Source organism: Aptenodytes forsteri, unplaced genomic scaffold, assembly GCF_000699145.1.
Source record: "Aptenodytes forsteri isolate BGI_AS27 unplaced genomic scaffold, ASM69914v1 Scaffold370, whole genome shotgun sequence".
NCBI classification, from domain to species: Eukaryota; Metazoa; Chordata; class Aves; order Sphenisciformes; family Spheniscidae; genus Aptenodytes; species Aptenodytes forsteri.
This window is the reverse complement of record NW_008795042.1, coordinates 263450-285410: the sequence shown is the minus strand read 5'-3', so window position 1 is coordinate 285410 and position 21961 is coordinate 263450. Positions and strand designations below refer to the sequence as shown.

At 38.0% G+C, this 21961-nt stretch overlaps 1 protein-coding gene across 1 annotated transcript in view; it reads right to left on the bottom strand.

Moving 5' to 3' along the window:
- Positions 1-21961, bottom strand: part of ST8SIA4 (ST8 alpha-N-acetyl-neuraminide alpha-2,8-sialyltransferase 4) — a 58816-nt gene that overhangs the window by 2015 nt on the left and 34840 nt on the right. The gene's annotated exons all lie outside the window — the stretch shown is intronic.

Genomic DNA, 21961 nt, shown 5'->3' with positions numbered 1-21961 from the left:
ACATAGCGTTACCACACAAACCTGAATCACTGCGTTGTATCACTATATTCTTTGTTAGTAGTAGGCTGCGAATTGTTTCTACCATAGCCTAGACAGGGGGTCAAGGGAGGTAAGCCTCATCAGACCAGAGCTAGCCTTGTGCTAAACAGGTTTACAATAAGGTTGGAACTCTGAGTATACAACCAGATTGCTTTAAAGGCATCTAGCGGTGTAGCAGGAGGAACATCCCACCCACCACTATGAGACAGGATAGCAAAAACATGACTTTAATCAAAGCTTAAAGGGTCTTAAAAGTATCAGATGCTGTGCAACATTAAAAATAACCATCCCATGGAAACTGGCCTTTTCAGTTTCAGTCTTTGCCAAAACCATAGGGCCTGAAGGCTGATGTCTTTGAATCACAGATACATATGCATGTGAAAGATATTTTTTTTTTTTTTCACGGTACTCAGTTTCTTTTTTGAAAGCTGAAGGACTCTGCAAGCAGAAAGCAGTTCTAGGCTGAGTGATTGCTTCTTCAAAGCCAGCAGAGGGAATGACTCAGAATTTTGTTTGGCTGTAAAAAACAGGATGGTAAAAAGCATATTTAAGAAGCAAATGCAATGGGGAAAGGTTACATGTACAAATGACAAATGCATATAGTTTTTTCATTGTTTCCATAAACCTGAGTTTTCAGACAGAGGTTTCTGAGATAAGATGCTAAGTAGTTTGCTTCCTACTCTGAGAAACTGCAACATTTTAAAACAAGACAAGCCAAAGGAGAAACTCTAATTTGAGAAGATTTTTTTAAACATTTGCTTATAGAAAAGTTATTGAAGAAATAAATCTAATGACTTTTGGCACTTATCACTTATATATTATACATAATATATAATGTGTGACATCACTTATATCATAGATACAGCAAAAAAGATTAAAAGTGAAAGCTAATTATTTAATTTTTGTAGAAACTGGTATTTATCTCTTCAAAAGTTGGTACTCGCTCTAATCACATGCAGTCAGCCATGTACATGATTGTCTCTAGCCAAACAGCAATCAAACCTGACGCATCTGGTACTACACAGCACAACTGCTATCATCCCAGCTGTATTTCACCCTTCCAGGAACAGGATGATCACGGCAGAGAATGAAATTAATAGTAAACAGGTGGATCCAAATATTTGAAAAGGACACTATATCTTCTTACTTAAGAGTTTCTGTACAGGAACAAGTACATAATGAAGGAATAAGATGTAATAAAGAGGCTCACAATTTTAGAATATAAAAGCAAATCTTTTCTTCTGCTTGTCATATTCAGATATCATACAAAAGGGAAGTTTAACTGTTTGGTTTCTCTTAAAAATGAAAAAGATATCCAAACTCTATACTCAAAATATAGTACTTGCTGTATGTACTATCAAAATTTTGCAACTTGGGATCAATTCTACTTCAGATGAAAAAACCACAAGTAAAGCAATGAATGAAACAGTTAGAGGCATTCAGTGCTCCAGGCTGAAGCTTCTTGCAGATCATTTGATCTCTGCAAATCTCTGGCTCCCAACCTCTACTTGAACTGATAAAATTGGTTGTGTGGTGTAAGTAGTCTTTGTGATTTTTGGTCCTGAAATTTGTGTGTCTTTTCTTAGTCACTCAAGTAGCTACTCTAATATGAAACTTGGTTAAGGCTGATTTTGAGAGATTGACTGATGTTGTAAATGCTTTAACCAATGAGCATTTTTGCACCTGCTTTCAGTTTCTGGAGTTTTGTTATAACTTTAGTTTTAAGCCTAAAGATACTCTTCTTATCTATTTATCTGGGATGCACTCATTTTCTGTACAACTAAGATTACAATTTGAGGGAAGGAACCTACCACAGATCCAAAAGAGAATCTCTTGTTTCTCATAACTAATCTCTAGATCTTCACTCATGACCAATTCCTGAGTTTCAGGCTGGATAGAGAAATAAGTTTAACTGACAAAGGAATAGGTGCATCTTGCCATGTTAGCAAATGGAGTCTGCTATTTAAGCATCACTACTAAGCCCGTAAGTGGAAGGCTGCAGCCACACAGTGCACCACTACAGTGCTCCAGTCACTTGCTCTCTTGACAGCTGTGATAAAACAACTCTTTTGTGGGGCCATGCTGTAAAGCAGACTACTGAATTTATCGACATGTGCCAATGGCAAACACACTTGATTTCTGTAACATTGATGACTTGAAGTTGAGTAGCTTGAATTCAAACAGATCTCACTTCAATTTACTTTTAATTACATGGCTGATGGTTAAATTAGTAAAGACACTGGCAATATATCATGACTTTCTACTTAATACTCAGAAGTTAAAAATAAACCTCCAGTGGTAAGTGAAAAACACAGCACCACTAAACAAAAAAAAAAAAAAAACCAAACCATGCAAGAATAGAGAGTATGTTGAACTATCTGAAATGAAAGGAAGGCCAGTTCAATACTTAACTAATTTAGACAGGTTCATGTATATGATTTTTATAAAATTACACTTAATAATTACCAGGATTGCAACAGGTAACTAAAAATAGCACAATATACCATAAGATTAAAGGACAACCTGCTGATAGCAGGGGACTGCTAAAACTGTCTCTTCCATGAAAAGAAAGTATGCTCAAGCAAGTACTGGTTCTTCTATCTATGCCCTTCTGCTCCTACTCCTTTCTTCTGATATCATTCTGTCTATTTTCACCTCAGCAACTCATCCCAAATCCAAGCATCTTTGCCTCGAAAACCTTTTTACCTGCCTCAGACATACTATGTAGTTAAGTCATGGCCACACACTTGTAGACCTTCTTTTTCATCCAGTCCAATATGTATCTCTTTTCTACAGTCCTTTCTTTTTACTGGACATACACACTTCAAAGAGATTTCACGTGATTTTAAAATTTGAACAGTGATCTCCTGCATGTTTCACTCTATGTTAGATATAAAAGTGAAAATAATCAGACATCTTTCAGTATTTCTGTTAAGACTGGAGGTAAGTATTGTCAATAATGGATTTGTGCCAGCATTATTTTAATACTTTCTGATGCTTTAGGCATAAAGAAAATGTTTTTTCCTTCCTTTTTAATGCTATTATCTTACCAAAACCTAGTTCTTACATGTAGTTCCACACCATGAATAGAAGACTTGCATGTTTTAATATTCTGTATGTAAAAATGTAATTTTTGGCAAATAGTCTTCTTTATCTTTACTAAGATAATAATAAAAACTAGGGTAAAGGAGAAAGACTTATTTGTTAGATAAAATAATTTGATTTTAAATTGAGACATGGGTATAAAAACTAAACATCTCAGTAATGACTTTTACCAGAATCACGGGATCATTCAGGTTGGAAGGGACATCAGCAAATCTCTAGTCAGACCTCTTTCTCAAAGTAGGGTCCCTCAGCCACTGCTGACAGGGCCTGCACTCCAGCCCAACCACCTCTGTAGTCCCCAGCTCAACTTGCTCCAGTTGGCCAATATCTTTCCTGTATTAAGGGGGCCCAAAATTGGGCACAGTGGTCCAGATGTGGTCTGGTCACAGTCACTCCAAGTGCGGAGTAGAGGGGGGCAATCACTTTCCTCACTTGACCAGCTACGCTCCTATCAATACAGCCCCAGATGTTTTTGGCCCTTTGCTGCCAGGGAGCACTAATGGCTTGTGCTCTTCTTGCTGCCTGCCAAGATGCCCAAGTTCCTTCCAGCAGAGTTGATTCCAGCCACTCAGTCAGCCTCCAGCCTGTACTGCTGCAAGGGTTACCCCTTCGCCAGTACAGGATTACACATTTGTCCTTGCTGAATTTCGTAAGGCTCCTGTTGGCCTATGCATCCAGGCCAATCATCCAGCTAGACTTTGACCCATCTAATTATCCTGTCATCCAGATCATAACATTCTAACCCGAATGCAAGAATATTGTGGGAGACAGTGCCGAAAGCCTTGCTACCACTGAGGTATATAATATCCAGTGCTCTCCCCTCATACACAAAGTATAGGATGTTTATAAAATGCTCAAGATGCCCAAGTTCCTTCCAGCAGAGTTGATTCCAGCCACTCAGTCAGCCTCCAGCCTGTACTGCTGCAAGGGTTACCCCTTCGCCAGTACAGGATTACACATTTGTCCTTGCTGAATTTCGCCTGTTGCCTGTTGGCCTATGCATCCAGGCCAATCATCCAGCTAGACCATCTAATTATCCTGTCATCCAGATCATAACATTCTAACCCGAATGCAAGATATTGTGGGGAGACAGTGCCGAAAGCCTTGCTACCACTGAGGTATATAATATCCAGTGCTCTCCCCTCATACACAAAGTATAGGATGTTTATAAAATGCTCAGTTATTTTACCAGCTAAACTTAGTAATAAGTGCACAACTGCCTCTTTATGAAGCAAGTCCCTTTTAAAAGGGGTTTATCTTTGTCAGGTAAAATCATGTTCTTTTCTTTTTCACACTGACAACAAACAATAAATTCTAATTGCTACTGTTAGAAATGAAAAGATTTTGACAGTTTCTTGTGGAAGCTTATTTTCATACTACTATAAGCAAGCTAAAAACCATGACTTTGTAGTAAAATATTACAGTTTCCTACTACCTAGGAGAAAAAGTGGTTTGAAAACTATAATCAGTAACCATCAGTAGTTCTCCATCAATAGAAAGTTGCACATACCATGGGTGGAAACTAGAGGATAAGACTGAAAATACAAAATAAGCCTGACAGATTGAGAAAAAAAATATTAACAAACAGGAAATGTAAGTTATGCAGAGAATTGCCTGTGAAGGCTGGCAAAAACTCCTAAGGTGGTACTTCTTCAGAGGTGCATGTGGCAGTTAGAACTGGTCATAAACTGCATACGAATCAACAGGGCAAACTACAGATACCTTTATTGTAACATGTTTGTAATTTGAGATATTTGCATGCCAATTCTTGCCGTCCCAGGAGCTGCAAGAAGGCTTTCCACTCCAAGTAAAGAAGCAGAAACCTGAAAACTTCTCTCTGCCAGGAACCTCCAGTCCTGCACTTGCTGTACCTCCATCAGAATCAAGGGGATTACATTGGAAAGTAAGAATTCAAGAATTTGTTTCTGTTCCTGTCTTTCAATCCTCACAAACATTCATCTTTTCTTAACCTCAGCTGACCTCAAACTATTTAACTCAACCTTGCATGAAAGAAATTTGAAATAAAGTGAAACCAAATGAAAACCAGAATGCGAGCAGAATATAATATAAAACATTCCTTCTTTGATCAGGAGTAACCTTCTGGCAAAATGATTGCCCCCAAGCAGTGGTACAACACTTCAATAGTTGTAACCAATTCTTGGCCACCGGGCTCTGAAACAGTTACAATGCAGTACAAGTTACAAATCAGGTGTGCTGTGCATTGGTCTTCAGACTTGTGTCAGCAGGAAACTGATATGATTTGTAATGATCAGGAAAAATGAATGGAACCATGAAGGAAAGGAGTATGAGTGGAAAAGCTCCTTCTACAGCTGAAAACTGTAAGAAAAGCAATTAAAGTTGTAAAAGTCTGCCCTGATGAATGAGAGAGACATCAATTTTTTACATGCATAGTCACTGTTAAAAGATTGCTTTGATGCTTAGATTTTTCTTAGTCTTTACGGAACCTCAATATTTTGGCCTTTAAAAACACTGAACCTGTTTCTGCCAGATCAAAATATCACCTGTGGTTTAACCTACAGTCAAAACCACCAGACTTTCACCTATATTTAGCAAGATACCTATCAGCATGATTGCAGAAGAAATGTTAATTGAATAGCATGTTGCTACCAGATAATGACTTCTTGCAACTATTGACAAAAATAAATTCAAATAAACACATAAAAACATAGACATCTGTTTTAAAAATAGTTACTGTTAAAATGATCTTCTGACAAGACTCCATTACAATGACTAAAATATGTAACAATTGATGCTGATCATCATCACATTAAATAAATACTGCAGAATTCAAATGACAATTGTTTACTCTGCTACTGTGGAATAGATGACTTCTGACTAGATTAAAATATGATATGTGCTTTCCCAAGGCTGTACTCAAAATTGTATGTGTTGTCTCAGACAAGGAAAACCTGATATGATAGGCTACATTCAAATATCAGATAATTTAGCATATTTAACATCTTTATTTGCCGTATCTACAAATTCCATAGGATTTCTAAGTATAAATGAGATCAGAATCTGGTTGTGTATGTTTCAGTGGATTTTTAACTCCCTTCTCTGGACAGGACTGAATCTGAGGAAATGTTATAACCCTGAATAGCTCTGAAAGATTATATACCAAGCTCTGTTCATTGAGTGGCAAGCTGATCTCCAAGTAAACACACTCATACACACTTGCCTGTCACTGAAATTCTGTTCCTTCCCCAGCCATTACATGGAGAGAATATTTTTTAAAAAAGCTTTCTGAGAAATCTTATATGGTATTTGAAAAGTTAAAATATTAGCATTAATAAGAAGCAAGGTAGGGAAAAAAGATTGTGAGAAGGAAGACAAAACATTTCAGAGTTACTCAAGAGTGTCTGTGTCAGTGGGAGAAGCTAGAGGATGTATATTGTCTCGATTACACTCAAAAAATACTGTAGAACAGGACAAGACACAGAGAAAAACAACATAGGTTATCACAAGAATAAAGTAACTTCTGTATGAGGAGAGAGTAAACGGAGTAGCTTGAAAAAGAGACAACTAAGTGGGGATATGGCAGAAAGCTCCAAAATTACGTAGTGTGTAAAGAAGGCATTTCATTACTACTTTAACACAAGCACTGTAACATAAAAACTATGGACCTGGTGGAGTTACTCAGTGGTAGGTCTAAAATAAGCAGATGCAAGTACTTTTTCATACAACATGCCATTCAACAATGGACTTCATTGCAACACGACATTTTGGATGACAACGGCCAACTGACTAAAAAGATACAAATTGTTAAAGTTCACACAGCGGTGTGGATGAAGCTTTTTCTGAAGGGTTTGCTAAGCTGCTGGCCATGGGAGCCTGTATCACAGGGTAAACGCTTAACATTTCCTCTGTTTCTAACTTTTCTTCTAAGCCTCTGTGTTGGCACCTGGCACCAGTAAGACCACAGGCTAGAGAGGGATCTACTTAAACAGCCACTTTTATGTTCTTGGACGCAGCATCTGCTTTCTGTAGAAGGTGCTAGCTAAAATAACTTCCTCAAACTCAGAAAGAATAAAGCCTTTGCTAGTGTTTTCATGTCTTCAGTGGGATTAATCACATCAATGATATGAACAACCCTTCAACTGACCCTCTCAATTTATGTGAATGTATTAATTAAAAATGCATTATTCGTCCTTTTCTTACTGAGATACGCCTTGAGCAGGAGGCTGCACAAGGAATCTAGAGTGTGAAAGAATTAAAGTGTGAACAATAACACTGAGAGTGTGACAGCCAGCATGGAAACATTGCTGAGTGTTTGCATAAGATCTACTTTACAGTTTTCAATGTACAATATTTTGAAATAGCATACAAAAAATCCATTTCATTAAAAGGAATAATGCACTTTATGAAGAGCTGAAACACTCCCCAAAATTGTCATTTGCTTTTTAGCAAACTTAATTCACTACATTAATGTTAAGGGTTGTTTTTTCTTTGTTTTTTTTTCCCTTTACCCTTCAATTCTTGCTTATAAGCAGATTTCAAGGACCACTCGAGAGTTTGGACTCTGCCTGGCAATCTTCCTTACAAAGAGAAAGAAAAGACCAGTGATATCAATGGTGAATGCAGTCATGTTACATACCTTGCATTGCCACAGCTAAATGAGAGCACGGCCAGCAGGCTGCCATTCAGTGTTACCGCCATTGCAGAGAATTTTAACCACTGTGAGCACAGTCTTTAGTGGCTATGGCAAAATAATTAAGAATATACTAAAGCTCACTTTTACCTGTCTTAAAATAAAGTGGTTCAGCTTCCCTGGTGTAGGAGACTATTCTGCTTTGCACCATTGATCTAGCATGATCTGCTCCTAAAGCAGCTTCAATCAACTTTTGGAAAATCACCTCAACAGGAAAAGGATCTACTAAGGATAAAGAAGTATCAAAATATAGCATAACATTGCCCTTCTGTTGCCAGTGAATTAAGAAACGCTTGCTAAAGTTAAGACCAGTTTAGACTATGAACTCTTTTCTCATACATAAAAAGATTTTGGTGTAACAACTGGAATCCTCCACAGCCATAAGCCACATGCCCTATGAAATATCCGGAAAGGTGGGGCAGTAAGGCCTATGTATGAAGGAGAAAGCCTTCAGGACTAATTAACAGGATACGTTTAAGACTGGGAACGTGTCTAAACTTCTGTCCCACTTCTGCAATATTTCCAAGCTATCAGAATACTTTTATTTGAAGCCATACTAGCTCCTTCAGTTTTCATCTGAAAAAAAGAAATTACTGACCTAGATTTAGCAGGAAATCACAGGATGAATAAACCTCTTTAACCATTTCATTAAAGCATTTACCCAAAGGAGAAGACCCATGCTTCAATTCTTGATGAACCAATGACAACAGCTTTTTATATTAAACCATCATTAGTTTCAAAATATAAAAGGCCCACGCTGCAGAGTCCTTGATTCTTCCTTCATAAACAAAATTGCCCACATATTTTTTGATTTTAAAGTAGAAGCATTCCGGTAGGACAGACAGACAACATCCCTTTCCCCAGAAAAGCCACCAACAGATGCAAGGCAGAACATGACTGCAGAAAACATGGGCCTCAATCTGGTCAGGTGGGGGAAGAGGCAAGTTTAAGCCTTTGCAAGTGCTAGCTACCCAGGTGCTGCAGTACAAAAGGAGAATGAGAGCCATCATCTCCCATCTGCTTAAGTAACTTCTGGAAGAAAATAGCAGTGCATCTGTGTGAAAACTGTTTTTTAACAGGCACAGGGCCTCCTCAAAGCACACCTGCAAGACCAAGCTCTTCTTACACGGCTGTGAGAAGGTCACGCTGTCCACACCTCTGCAAAGCTTAGCACTGAGGTATAGCACTGAGGTATCTGGCACCCTGCTCACTGCTGTCATGACCAAGGCATTCCAGAACATGAACGAAAATTAAACTGTATGAGCAAAATTCTAAATTTTAGAAAAATCCAAGCTGTTTCCCTAAATACTTATGCCTGTAAGCAAAACTGCTTGTACAAAATGTATTTCAACTGACGCCAGATCATTGCCTTCACTTAGCCATGAAACTTTGGTAAACATTCTTTTATTTTCACGCTATTATGAGGTACAGTGTATCTGTGAAATTGGTTAATGCCTATGTACCCAGATGGATATAAAGGCATTCAAAACCTACTAGAGTAAGTAGAGCAGTGACTCTCTGTCAAAAAGGAAAAACTTTCTAAAAGATGCTCTAAAATTTCAAAGAAATGTCAAGGTTAGAAACACCCTCATTGCGTAAGAAGTTGAGCCTCACTTGGTTTGTTCCAGTAAACAGATAGTAAACCCCTGCAGAAGAGACTTCAAGCAACAGGAATTGCAAACCTTACAGAACAAAAACGAAATTAAAATTAAACCAAATTTAGGCAATAAACAATAGACATTTATTGCTATTCAAGAAAACATGATCCAATTAATTCTGCAATTAACCCACAGAATCAGCTCGAATACTTACCTATGTATATTTTTTAAAAGCAAATGAAATTATCTTGGAAAAGACTGTATGTGGTAAAGAAAACAATGATTTAACAGCTAGTTCACTTTAGATTTCACTGATGAGAATAGTTGCTCTCAGTGTAAAATAGTAACAGTGTACTAACCTTTTCCAGAAGGTCCATAAAGAACCAGACTGTAAAGTAATATCTTATATTAAATATCAATCTTTAGGCTAAGTGAAAGTAACAGGAGTGCAGAGATACTAGCCCAGGCCTGTATATCTTTTCTTTTGCAATAGTAAGTTATACATAGCACTAAGAAGAAATGTCTCCAAGTGCTTCTGTGAAAAGAGAATTGATGTAGCTTCCAAAACACTAAACATGTCAAAGTAAGAAAGTGATGTCTTTTTTCAAGACAGCCAAGGTGTGATTAAAAATGTTTTGCTTTATGAGCAATATACTTATAAGCAATATACTAATCATCAAACTGGCAACATAACTTATCCGGCGATTCATAGATACTATCATTAACATTATTTTGACACTATCTGAGTACAGGTACTCTGAGAGCAAAAAATGAAATTGTTTACTGCACTTCTAAATCTGTTTTGCATGTGCAGCAATAGACCTGATACATACTGATTTCTTTTACGGGACAGTATCAGTGAAGGTCCATCCATGTAACCCTTCATACAAGTAAGTCCTAAGTGGCTAAATTGACTTACACACCGATACAACTGTGTTCAAAAATAACTTGTTTAAAGATAAGGGACATAAGATTGCCAAGGAGATTACACACGAGGAAACTGATTACTTTGAATTTGAGTGTTATTTACATGCTACTGACCTGTCAAATGTTTTGAACTGACTTCAGTCTGAAAATGCTATGGCAATTAGCTTGCTAGAAGAGATTTCTTGATAAAATAATTTAAACTCTTATGTGAGTATTCGTTGATATACAGAGAATGTCTCTCAAGTCAGATACTAACAGATGGATAAGTACTTCAGCATCAAAGATTTAAAAAAGCTAAGTGAGTTTAAACACTTGCAAAAGTAAAATTACAGAATATTGTCCGGTACCAAAAATCTTATTAACACTTTAGTCAACAGTTTCTGCCAAATCACACAGTCTCAGAATGCCTCATACCAGAATCCATCTTTAAAATCGGTCATAACTATGGAAGCGTAGAGCTAGGCTTGCTTTCTTTTTTTCGGGGTGGGGGAACTGTTCTGTCTTTACCATGTTATTATTTTTATTTCTACAACATAATCATTACAATGCAAGGTAGAAAATTGTTTTTTTAGAATTGTATCTGCCTTGCAATGTTTCACAGTTGTACCACCACTCAAAAGCAGAGTGGGCTGGGCAAAAGAGTACTTAAAATGCTCCCAAAGAAAGTTACCTGGATTTTTGCTCCTCCTGGAGTCAGTGACTAGGGCTACACTAGAAAGCAGTGGGGACCACTAGGAGTTACTCTGTAGGGTAATAAGACAGATGGTGCTGAGTACAGGATGTCCACACCATACCCATTACAGGGTTTTTTACCACAGACTGAGTTGGGGTGTACTTGGTGAGCCACAGGAATGCCCCAGTTTATTTTAATCTGAAAATGATGTGCTTTAAGACACTTTCATGACATAAAGAACAGTAAAAGAGAATGATCAGGACATTTACTTAAAAAATGCCTTCTGACACAAACTGAAAACACTCAAGTAGAGACACCCAATGACACCCAATGGCAACTATTGACTTAAAAGGTAACAGAAACAGTCTCCAGGGTTATTTCCTGAAGACTGCAATTAGCATGTTTGAGCAATTCTTTGAGGTCTCTCACTAAAACTGGCCTACTGTACTTGAAAAAGCAACAGCACCTTTTTTTTTTAATACTGAAATTGATGCCCCTTGATTCTCATCAGAGACTACATATCTCTCAAGAAGGGAGATCATGAGAAAAGGTGCCAACTCTTGCCTGGTAGCAATAGGCTAGATTTAGCACTCATGAGAAAAGCATGACTACAAATATGATGTTAGCACAATAGCTAGACCTGACTTGCCATTGTCATGATTTGGTTGTCATTATGAAGAACAAAGTAACTAAAAAATGGAGAAAAAGAGGAAAAAGGAGTAATAGCGTACATGTGTGTGCTTGTATGTGAGACAGTGAAATAGTAGTTTTGATGCAGAATATCCTCTAGGAAACAGCTAATTATTTTTCAGGACAATGAAGACCAAAATCAAAGCAATCGAACAAGGACATTTTGAATGTATTGTGGTAAAGATTATCTTAACTGGAGAATCAGGCTGGAAATAAAGGTCACCTGAGAAGCTTGCAGAATGAAACTGTTTATAACATAATGCTATTATTAACAGACTGGTATTGATCTACTCAAATTACTGGTAGGAGGATCATCATGTCCACATTTCCTTTATTCACTTCACAGTAACCATCTTCTCATAGCCTTACTGGGTAGGCTGGAAGGTATGCACATCCTCTAAAGTTGACATATTATTTTCTAGAGCTACTTAACAAGTTCTTTTGTGCATCTGAGAACCTGTATTAGAATTCCTCAGGTCCTAAGCTTTGGTCCATTCAACATTCCCTTAATAGCTTCCAGAAGCCAAGGTCACTTTTGTTATTTATTTTTGGTAGAACAGGTTTTTTTTTCCTGCTTATCATTGGTCTTCCAGATCATTTATTCACTGTCATCCACGATTAGCCACACTATTTTTTCAGCGGTGAGGGAAGATATCTCTTCTCTTACTTTATTTTCATGCTTTTCTCACAATGCAAGTCACATTCATGACAACTTTTAAAATAAGTTTGCTGAGCAAACCTTTTCTTGACATCTATGGGACACCTTAGCCTTCAGGCTGTGCTAACTGCTGAACACAGAAAAACCTGAATGGGGCTTTTCACAGCTCCTTTTCAACTCCTCCTTTCTCAAAGTGTTCAAACTTTTGGGAAGTTACTTCAATCACTTCTCTTTTCACTGTGACTTTTAAGCCACTGAAGTGACCCACTGTCTTGGGCCGCACCATCAGAGCTCCACCTGCATTTGTTACTTCTGTCACAAGTCATGATCTCTGCACCTGCCCAGTCATTATTCCCTACTGCTCCAAGCAAGCTGAGTTTGCCTTGACTGTTGTCTTCCTCCAACTCTCAAAACACCTCGGAAACACTGATCTGCTGCTTGGGTAGTTAGAAATACTCTTTGTGACACATCACACTACAAGAGAGAAAGGGAGAGTACAGTCTACTTACTTACGTAGCTACTGAAAATCGCAAAGAATATCCATAAATATATTTTTAAAGTCATTTAAACCCTTAGGAATCCATTTACACCAAAATGAGCACTGAACCTTTGACAGTAAATGTGTTTAGTCTTCTGTTGCATAGTGACTTAAACACTTACCCTTGCTTCAGAGTCATGGAAGTCATCAGCTGACACTCATTCTAGCACAGTACATGCCTCTGCTGAAAAGCATTGCTCCCTCAACTCATGCACAAAACCATTTTTAAGAGTGAAACATATCTTCATTTTAAAAGAAGTCAGTTATAAATAATTTATTTAGAGATCACAGGTGCACTAGATATGCACACAGGTACATAGCAAAGGTGCACTAAAATAAACCTAGAATACATTTTACAGACTAAGAAAGCTAAAAGATAAACTTCTAGAGAAAAGGTTTTCCTTTCTGGCAAATCAGCTCCTTCCTGAGGTCTGGTGGAAAGAGATGTATCTCTCAGTGAGGTGTTCCACGTCTATCTTATTTCTGTGATGTACTTAGACAATATATTCCTGCAATACAAATAATGGGGAAAAATACAAAATTCTATGAATTATAGAATCACACAATTGTTTGGTTGGGAGGGACCTTTAAAGATCATCTAGTTCAACCCCCCCTGCCATGGGCAGGGACATCTTTCACTAGATCAGGTTGCTCAAAGACCCATCCATCCTGACCCTGAACATTTGCAGGGATGAAGCATCCACAACTTCTCTGGCAGCCCATTCCAGTGTCTCACCATCCTCATTGTAAAAAAATTCTTCTTTCTGTCTAATCTAAACCTACCTTCTTTCAGTTCAAAACCATTGCCCCTTGCCCTCTCGCTAGAGGCCTTGGTAAAAAGTCTCTCTCCGTCTTTCTTATAAGCCCCCTTTATATATTGAAAGGCCGCAATAAGGTCTCCCTGGAGCCTTCTCTTCTCCAGGCTGAACAACCCTTTCTTTCAGCCTATCTTCATAGGAGAGGTGTTCCTCCCTTATGACCATTTTTGCGGCCCTCCTCTGGACCCGCTCCAACAGGTCTGTGTCTTTCTTATGCTGAGGGCTCCAGAGCTGGATGCAGTACTCCAGGTGGGGTCTCATGAAAGCGGAGTAGAGGGGGAGAATCACCTCCCTCTACCTGCTGGCCACACTTCTTTTTATACAGTCCAGGATGCAACTGGCTTTCTGGGCTGCAAGCATATATTGCCAGCTCATATACAAAGATATGAAGATATGTTAATGTTTCCTTCAGGTTAATAAATTCTGACCTGCTCAAAAAAACTGTATTCTTTTTTTCAATTTGTGGCTGTAAACTAGAACCCACCAGTGATAAATAATAAAATTGCATCAATTTCTTTTTATTTTACTCCCCCACACACATTACAAATGAATGAACTATCTTCACACTTACAAGACAAAAGTCAATGTGTCAGTCTGGAAGTTCAGATCAATCTATTTTTGATTAATACAGAACCTGCATCAAGTAAATTATTTTTATTATACTTTGGTTAAAAGCTGCTGGCACTAATGGGCTTTTTTTTCTTTCCTTACACTTCCCATTGTAAAGATGACTATTTTTTCTTATATTTTACTCTTGCCCCATGGAACTGTTTAAGCACATGGAAATACTAAGGGCTAAGATAAAACCTTAAAAAATTATGGAGAACATTTGAACAGAGTGACCTTTAGGTGTAAAAATAGTGATTAAAAAGCATGTATATGAATTTATGAGGATTTGAAATGAAGATGGGTGATGTGTTCAGATGGTTCATAAACAGTCAAATCTAAGCTAATACAAAACAAATGTCTGTAGCAAGGTACAGTAGCAATGATGTGAAAACTGCACAAAAGAAAAAGCATTTGATTAACTAGGAAAAAACATAGAACCGATAAGTTGAATACCAAACCCAAGCAACTACTTGCCATAATTTGATAGTCCTTTTTCCTTTGTTTCACTCTTTCTGCATGAATTCACAGAAGAGAAATTCCATATTTTCCTATGTGTATAGCTACAAAGCACAGATACAAACTGACCGATGGATGTTCCCATTCAAAACTTTCCCGTGACCTGTCAATGTACTAATTTAGCAAGGTTTTTCTTTCTTTTCCTCAACTTTCTTCCTGCTCCAAAGGCTAACCCTATAAAGGCCAGGTTAGAGCAAAAGGTGCAATCTCAGTTATGTGGAAGTTCATAGGTGTATTCTGATTTGTTTCAGTAGGGCTTGGGTTTCATCCACATAATCTAACAGGAATCTTTCCTCATGACACCTTTTCATTAAAGCTACACCTTCTGTCACACAAGTATTTCCCAATTTCCTACAACACAATTGGAAAGAAATACCTGGTTGGAACTTCATAAACAATTAGTCTGTGTATAATCTAGAAGACAGTTCAGCTCAATCCTTTCTATGCTCTGCAGGTTTGTGTGAAAGTCCAAGCTTTCACCACCTGGCTGTCTTTTATGACCAAGGGAGAAGGCACAAAATATCCAGCAAAGCTTTTCTGAGTGAGACAGTTTGTTGATTAGAAGGACGCTTCTATCACACAGTCTTACAGACCTACATAATAGCTAGTGGTAATAGCAACAGCCCTGTCACTCATGACTGGAGACAGCAATACATTCAGAGAATTTGAGTTAATGCTAATGCTCACGACCAGTGAATATGCTAAGCATAATGGGAGAAAGGCACTGTGCTGCTTTGCCTACACAGTTACGCTAATGTGCTTCAATTAGAGCATGTCTCTGCTATTCCAGATGAACATACGTCTTCAGACCAGTGGCTTTAAATAGTGCTGAGCTGTGCAGTTACTGGTTAACCAAATCAGACCTCTATACAAATCTTTAGAGACTAAAGATTGGAGGACCACTACGTCTCCATTCTCCAATCAACAGTTCAACACTGTTGAACAAATAATGCTTACAAAGGTTAAGCATACTGACAGTGCAAACGAAAACCTTTGGCAGGAAAAGTAGTGTTGGATTTCCATTCTGGAAAGCACACTGGGTCCAATCCTAACAAAACAGTTATAAAAGTAAGCAAAAGAAAGCAATTGCATTTTAAGTAAATGGGGCTAGAAATGTAAGTATGTTTTAGAAGGAGTCAATTGCTTTTTTCCCCTCTCATATATATTGTAAATATTACTTATTTCCTTCTCTAATAAGAGTATTGGCATTAGTTTGGATTAAACAGAAGTGATGAAGCAGAGAGATGAATGAGAGGAAGAGAAAAATCATCAGATTGGAAATGGCCAAGAATATTTTATTGGTTTTAGAGAAGGAATTAATCTTTGCCTTCACAACTAATTTTCTATTCAGTAAAATAAGACTACCTACCAAACTCTTTCACACACAGAAACATATGCAGAGGTGGGGGAAATAAGGCAAAACAGAGACTGAAAGTATGGGAAAGTGACAGACAAAAGAAAATGTGTAGTGTATAGAAAAAACAGCATTTCCTAACAGCAAAATGAGAAGGCAGTCATAGAAGACAGGTATTTTACTTCATTGAGATTTTCAAGTTTTTAGGACACTTATAGCCTAAGCTTATATTTTGACTCACAACCATGCTGTGTCTGTTTTTGAACCAGAACTCCCTCCTCCGCTGAAGGAAAAGCTCTGCCCTGAGCGGTAACCACTGCTGGAAAACCTTCCTTTCCTCTCCACTCATCTTCTGGGGCTCCCTTCCCATTCAGGGGTGGCACAAGAGACAGCACCGCTGCTCCCTGCTGCGGGCACACTTCATGGACCAAGGGGTTGGTCCAGACCAACTGTGATGGTGGGCTAGCTTCCTAGGCAGAAGTTTGGTCTGTGGCATCAGCAGGGTTGATACCAGAGGTCAGCCTCCAGCTCAAAGGCGAAGACAGAAGCCCACACTGGGACCTCTCCTATTGCTGGAGCTAAAACTGAGAAATCAGAATCCAAGAGTGCGTCCAATTTCACCTGGCCCACAGGGGCAATTTTAACAGGCAGAGATTGGGCAGAGTGATAAATAAGCAGGCTGCTTTCTACCAGCCATATTCCCCTTCCTGAAAGAGCCTTTATTTATATGTCTCAGAGTAGCTATTCAAGCCTCAGAAAGGCTACTGAAGTAGGAAACCTTGGTAATGGCTTCGGTTAGCAAAGATAGCACAGCCAAGAAATGATTTTGACCCATGTCCTGCACAGTAATGATAAATCCTCTAATAAATGCAAAATATTAATTTTCCTATTGCATGACTACTAAATAGCTATTAAGATTATGGCAATTACACAGATTATATTTCAGCTACAAGAGAAGTTAAGTAATTTTGAATTTTAGTTTCAATTGAAATACCCATGATGTAGAAATAATATATAATACAACATAACCACATGTTCATGTTAATCTTAAACTTACATGCTTTGTCAAACTGTGCCCTGGGGTCCTGACGTTTTCTGGAGATTGGTGAGGGCATGACAAAATATTCATTAAAAACTACCATGTGCAAATCTATCTCCCATGTCAAACATGGGCAAATGGAGTGGAAAAGGAATTTGCTTTCTAACAATACAAGGGTGGGACTGATTGGATAAGACTCTTCAATGACCCAGCCAATGCTTCTCTGGGAAAGCCATGTCAAATTAAGAACAGGGAAAAATCTTTTGTTTGAATAAAGATGACAATTCAGCTAAAGGCTAGTAAGGGAAAAAGAACAATGTAGTCTTACTGCAAAGTTATAATAATAGTAACGTGCAGCAGACTGACTGGTGGACATTGCTAAGAAGTGCTTTGAAACACACAAGTAACTTTGGTTTAAAATTATAAAATACACATTTCAAAAACCTATGGCATTCTTAATATTTTATGAAGCATTACTACAACTTACACTTGATTAGCATTTTTCCTATGAAAATTGCAAGAGAATGTTACTGGACAGGTATAATTGAAGTTAGTAACTTGCATTAATTCTAGCTTTCACCATTAGATCTAGTCTTTCCTACTGATGTGAGTACCTGTTCTTATGCTAATGCACAGTAAACATATTTCTGTAACAGAAAAAATCCTAACTAACTGATTTTCTCTCTTTTCAAAACAATGCAAATGCTGTCATGTTCAGAAAATAAAAAAAACAAATCTATGAGGAATAAGAATAAAATGCAGTGTGTCCACTACGTATATTAAGGAATTAGGAATACAATAATGGAAGGACCTACTCCAATTGTTAAGTTCTGTATTTGCCACTTCAGAAAACCCTGGAATAACCTATTTGTTCCCCAGAACATCAATTCCACAGGCCTGTATTCTTGAAAGACCATTTTCTAACACCTTATATCAACTGTTAAATCTACCCTAAAAAAGACAAAAAAGACACAACTACGGGACATTCTGCTCCCTGCTGTGGAATATTATATGCTGTGTCCCTGCAATAGTGGGAAATTTATAAAGATGATCCCAGGATGAGGACTATGCCCTGTACCATGGAGCATTTCATTAATGGCATTGATACTGAAGCTGATGTTGAAAAATGTAGCCTGTGAACTTAGTAAGTTCCGGATGCTCTTTGCTCATTGGACTGATAAACAGGTTAAAACTGTTTTCAGCTTGTGCCCAACTCCCCTTGAAGGCTGAAGTCAATAATGTCTAACATCAGCTCCGGATAGATACAGTGAAACAACGTGTTCAATGCTATGTTACTTGTTAGACTAATTTCAATTATATAGAAGAAAATTGGACATGTTTTGATTTAATCAATACAACCTGAAGTCTTCCTTTTAGAGATTATGATATAAAATATCCATTACAGGCCCTTAAATTTGATCAATGCAATGAATCAGAGCAGATTAATCAGATATAAAGGCTATTGATTTTACCATAATAAATCCCACAGCTGTCATTGAATTAACCAACCAGAAGAGCCAGGCTTCATACAAATAAAAGTGAACTACTTCAGTAAAATAAGGAGGCAGAAGTTACTCCTTAGGATCAAGATTCCACAAAACCTTTAAGCAGTTTAAAAGCATTCACTGAAGCATGTGCACGCATGTGTTGATGAACATGATTGAACAGAAACAATCTGCTGCATCACAACTTAATGTAGAGCTCAAAAGTGAGAGATTGCCTTACAAAGTCCATTAAATATGAAAAGCACACTTAAACAATACACAGGAGTCCACACACTGCCATGCCAAAGGACCAGCGCCTTTAAGAACAACTGTTGCTCACTTTTCACATCCTATTAAGCTCTAGCTTCACTGCAAACAATGGCAACCAAAATGCCAATTAGCAGCAATGAGATGTGATTGGAGTTCTGCAAAGCCCACCAACTGGTTTCACAAGGACATGCAATAGACCAAGAAAAAAACATTTTCAGTCACTGCTACACTTGGTCAGAAACAAATATATGATACCCATGTGAAAGGCTGCAGACCCCACTACTGGTTTTACAAGCAATAACTTCCCAACAGGAATTCCTGTGGTTTTCAAGTAAGGAGATTAATGGATGTTTTTCCTCCAGAAAGATTTCCTGTCTTTAACTTGCCTTCCTCCAAGATTTGCTGATATGACAGCCTTCTGCATCAATTTCTCTTTTCTACTACAGATTTCAGAAAGGAGTATAGAGAAATATGACAAAAGACTTTGTCATGATTGGCTAGTATTTGAAAAAAAAAATTAGAAATGTGTCTTCTCCATTGTACAATTTGTTTTATTTTCTTTCTGTGGGTTTCATGCACTTCAAAATGTACCAATAGAGGCATTCAGCGGGTAGGCATCTACTATTATTACTGCTGTTATAAATCAAATAAAGAAAAAAAGGGATTTTGACAATCCTGAAACAAATCACCCAGCCAGTTCACTGAACTGTAAGATTACAATAAAAAAAGAAAGAAAAAGAAAAAAAAAAAGGCTGTGTAAATGCATTTTAAAAAATTCTTTACTCGTCACTTTCTTGATTAAAGCTTTTAAGCAAAAACTGAACTGTCTTACCGTTACTTACTTACTATTATGCTAAAAGTCATGGTACGTTGCCAGTGGCTTTACTAAGTTACCATCAGCCATGTAATTAAAAGTAATTTGAAGTGAAATCTTCAGTCTTAATTCAAGCTACTCAACTTCAAGTCATCAGTGTTATAGAAATGAAGTATGTTTACACATTGGCACATTTCCCAGATATTTTGTGCCCGGAACTTCCTTTGCATATTACAAACAAGTTTATTGAAATTGAAAACAAAAACAGAAAGACAGATTTCCTCTTCTCTTTCACCGCTGTTTCAGAGGATGATCATCATACCAAAATAGCAACAGTGGCTTAGCAATCTCATGAGTTAAACCCAGGAGATCTCAGGTAAATTTTGCGCTTTACAACAGCCTCTGCATTACCCTTGTCGGTCAGGAGCCTCCTGCTCTCTAAACAGATTCAGCAGGAAAAGGACAGATGTTCGCTACTCACAACATCGGAGAGCTGAGATTTCAAAATGCATCAGTCAAATCTTCCTCTACCCATATACTCTCAAACCGGTCCTTCTCTCTCCCCAGAATTCATTCAGTTCACCTTCTAATTGACTCCACAGCCAGCCAGCGTCATCTCTATGGATATGCTCCCGCTGTGAAACGTCCCTGGGGACTCCAAGAAACCCACAAACTACAGTGTATCAGTTCCTCTGTGAAAACCCACGACAAATCCCATTGCCACCAGTGGTCTACAGGTCAAGCCTTGTGTTTTGTTTCCAGTGCCAGCTTACAGCAATCCCCTATAGCCGGCCATGCTGCACCATCTCCTCGGCACACAGTCTCCACAGCATGGCTCACGGCTACGCTTGTGAGGTTTCATGCAGCCATGCAGCTTCCCATCTGGTGCAGGCATGTGTACCTCTCTGTTTAGAGAGGAGAACACCCTGCAGCACTGAGGGAGGGGTTTCCTCCTTGATCCTGTCTTTACCAGCCCTCAGGGTTTCCCTTTAGTGATTTTAAAATGACTGCTAGCTCTGCAAAGGAAGATAAAAAGAAACACTGAGATTATTTTCTGAAAGCTTCTTGTCATTGAGAGCTATGTTCTGTAGTCTACCTTCTCTCCCTTGCATCTTCTTCTATACTCTGTCCCTTACAGACTAAAGGTGAGAAAGGCCTCATCTGGAAAGTTCATGCCAAACATGAACCTTTCAAACAGTCTGCAAAGCCCACAGATGGATTTTACATTGTAGGAGCAGTCTGGAGCAAACAGGAGGATACTGCCCTCTTAGCCCTTCTGTATGTTACATTTCATCTGAAGCTAAAGATTTTGATATAAGCATAAGCTGTGCCACCTGTTGGTTTCAGCATGACTGATACACCCACTGTTTCCTCTCTGCCAACACTTCTGGTGAGCGTGCCCACATTTATACTGAAATGGAAAAAATAAAAATAAAAAAACCCTCATGAGCCTCCAAAATGTTCTGAAACCAGCAGTTGCACTTGTTCTCAGTAGGGTCTTTTCTCAGATCCTTTTACAGGTCTTCTTTGCTTGCAAGTTGTAAGAGAACATTACTCATTCCGGTTGCAAGTTCCCCTGTATCCCACTGCTAGCCAATAAAGTACAACTAAGTTTAAAATGAAAGGCAAGTTCTAGCAATAACTTTCTCTAAATCAATTTTCTTTGACTACTTCACTAAATATATGCTTCAAAAAATGCAAATGATGACTCTTCTTCCCACTAAATACAGAATGGAAAATGTAAATAAGCTGTCTCCACAGTGTTGATGAGGCATATCAACTATTATTTCAATACATATTGTTTAAAAAAAAAGGTAGAAATGTAATGATTTTTTACATTTTAGACGTAGTGGTTATTTTATTAATTTTTCCTAAGGCCTATTAATTCACTTGTTGAAGACTGAAAGACAAATCTCAAAAAAGGACTTCAATACAGCAACCTTATCCTATTAAACTCATAATGTGAATCCACACACAACATTAATCTCCCATACATGTATAGACATGTCCTACACATGAGCATAAGGACAGCAGGACACCTAAGAACAGGATTTACAGGAACAACCTCTGCTAAAAGAGATGCGTAAGACAGAAAGCACAGCGGTGCAGAGACTTCAGTCTAGCCTGGGAAGGAAAGGAAGACTGGTGAGAGATTTAAAT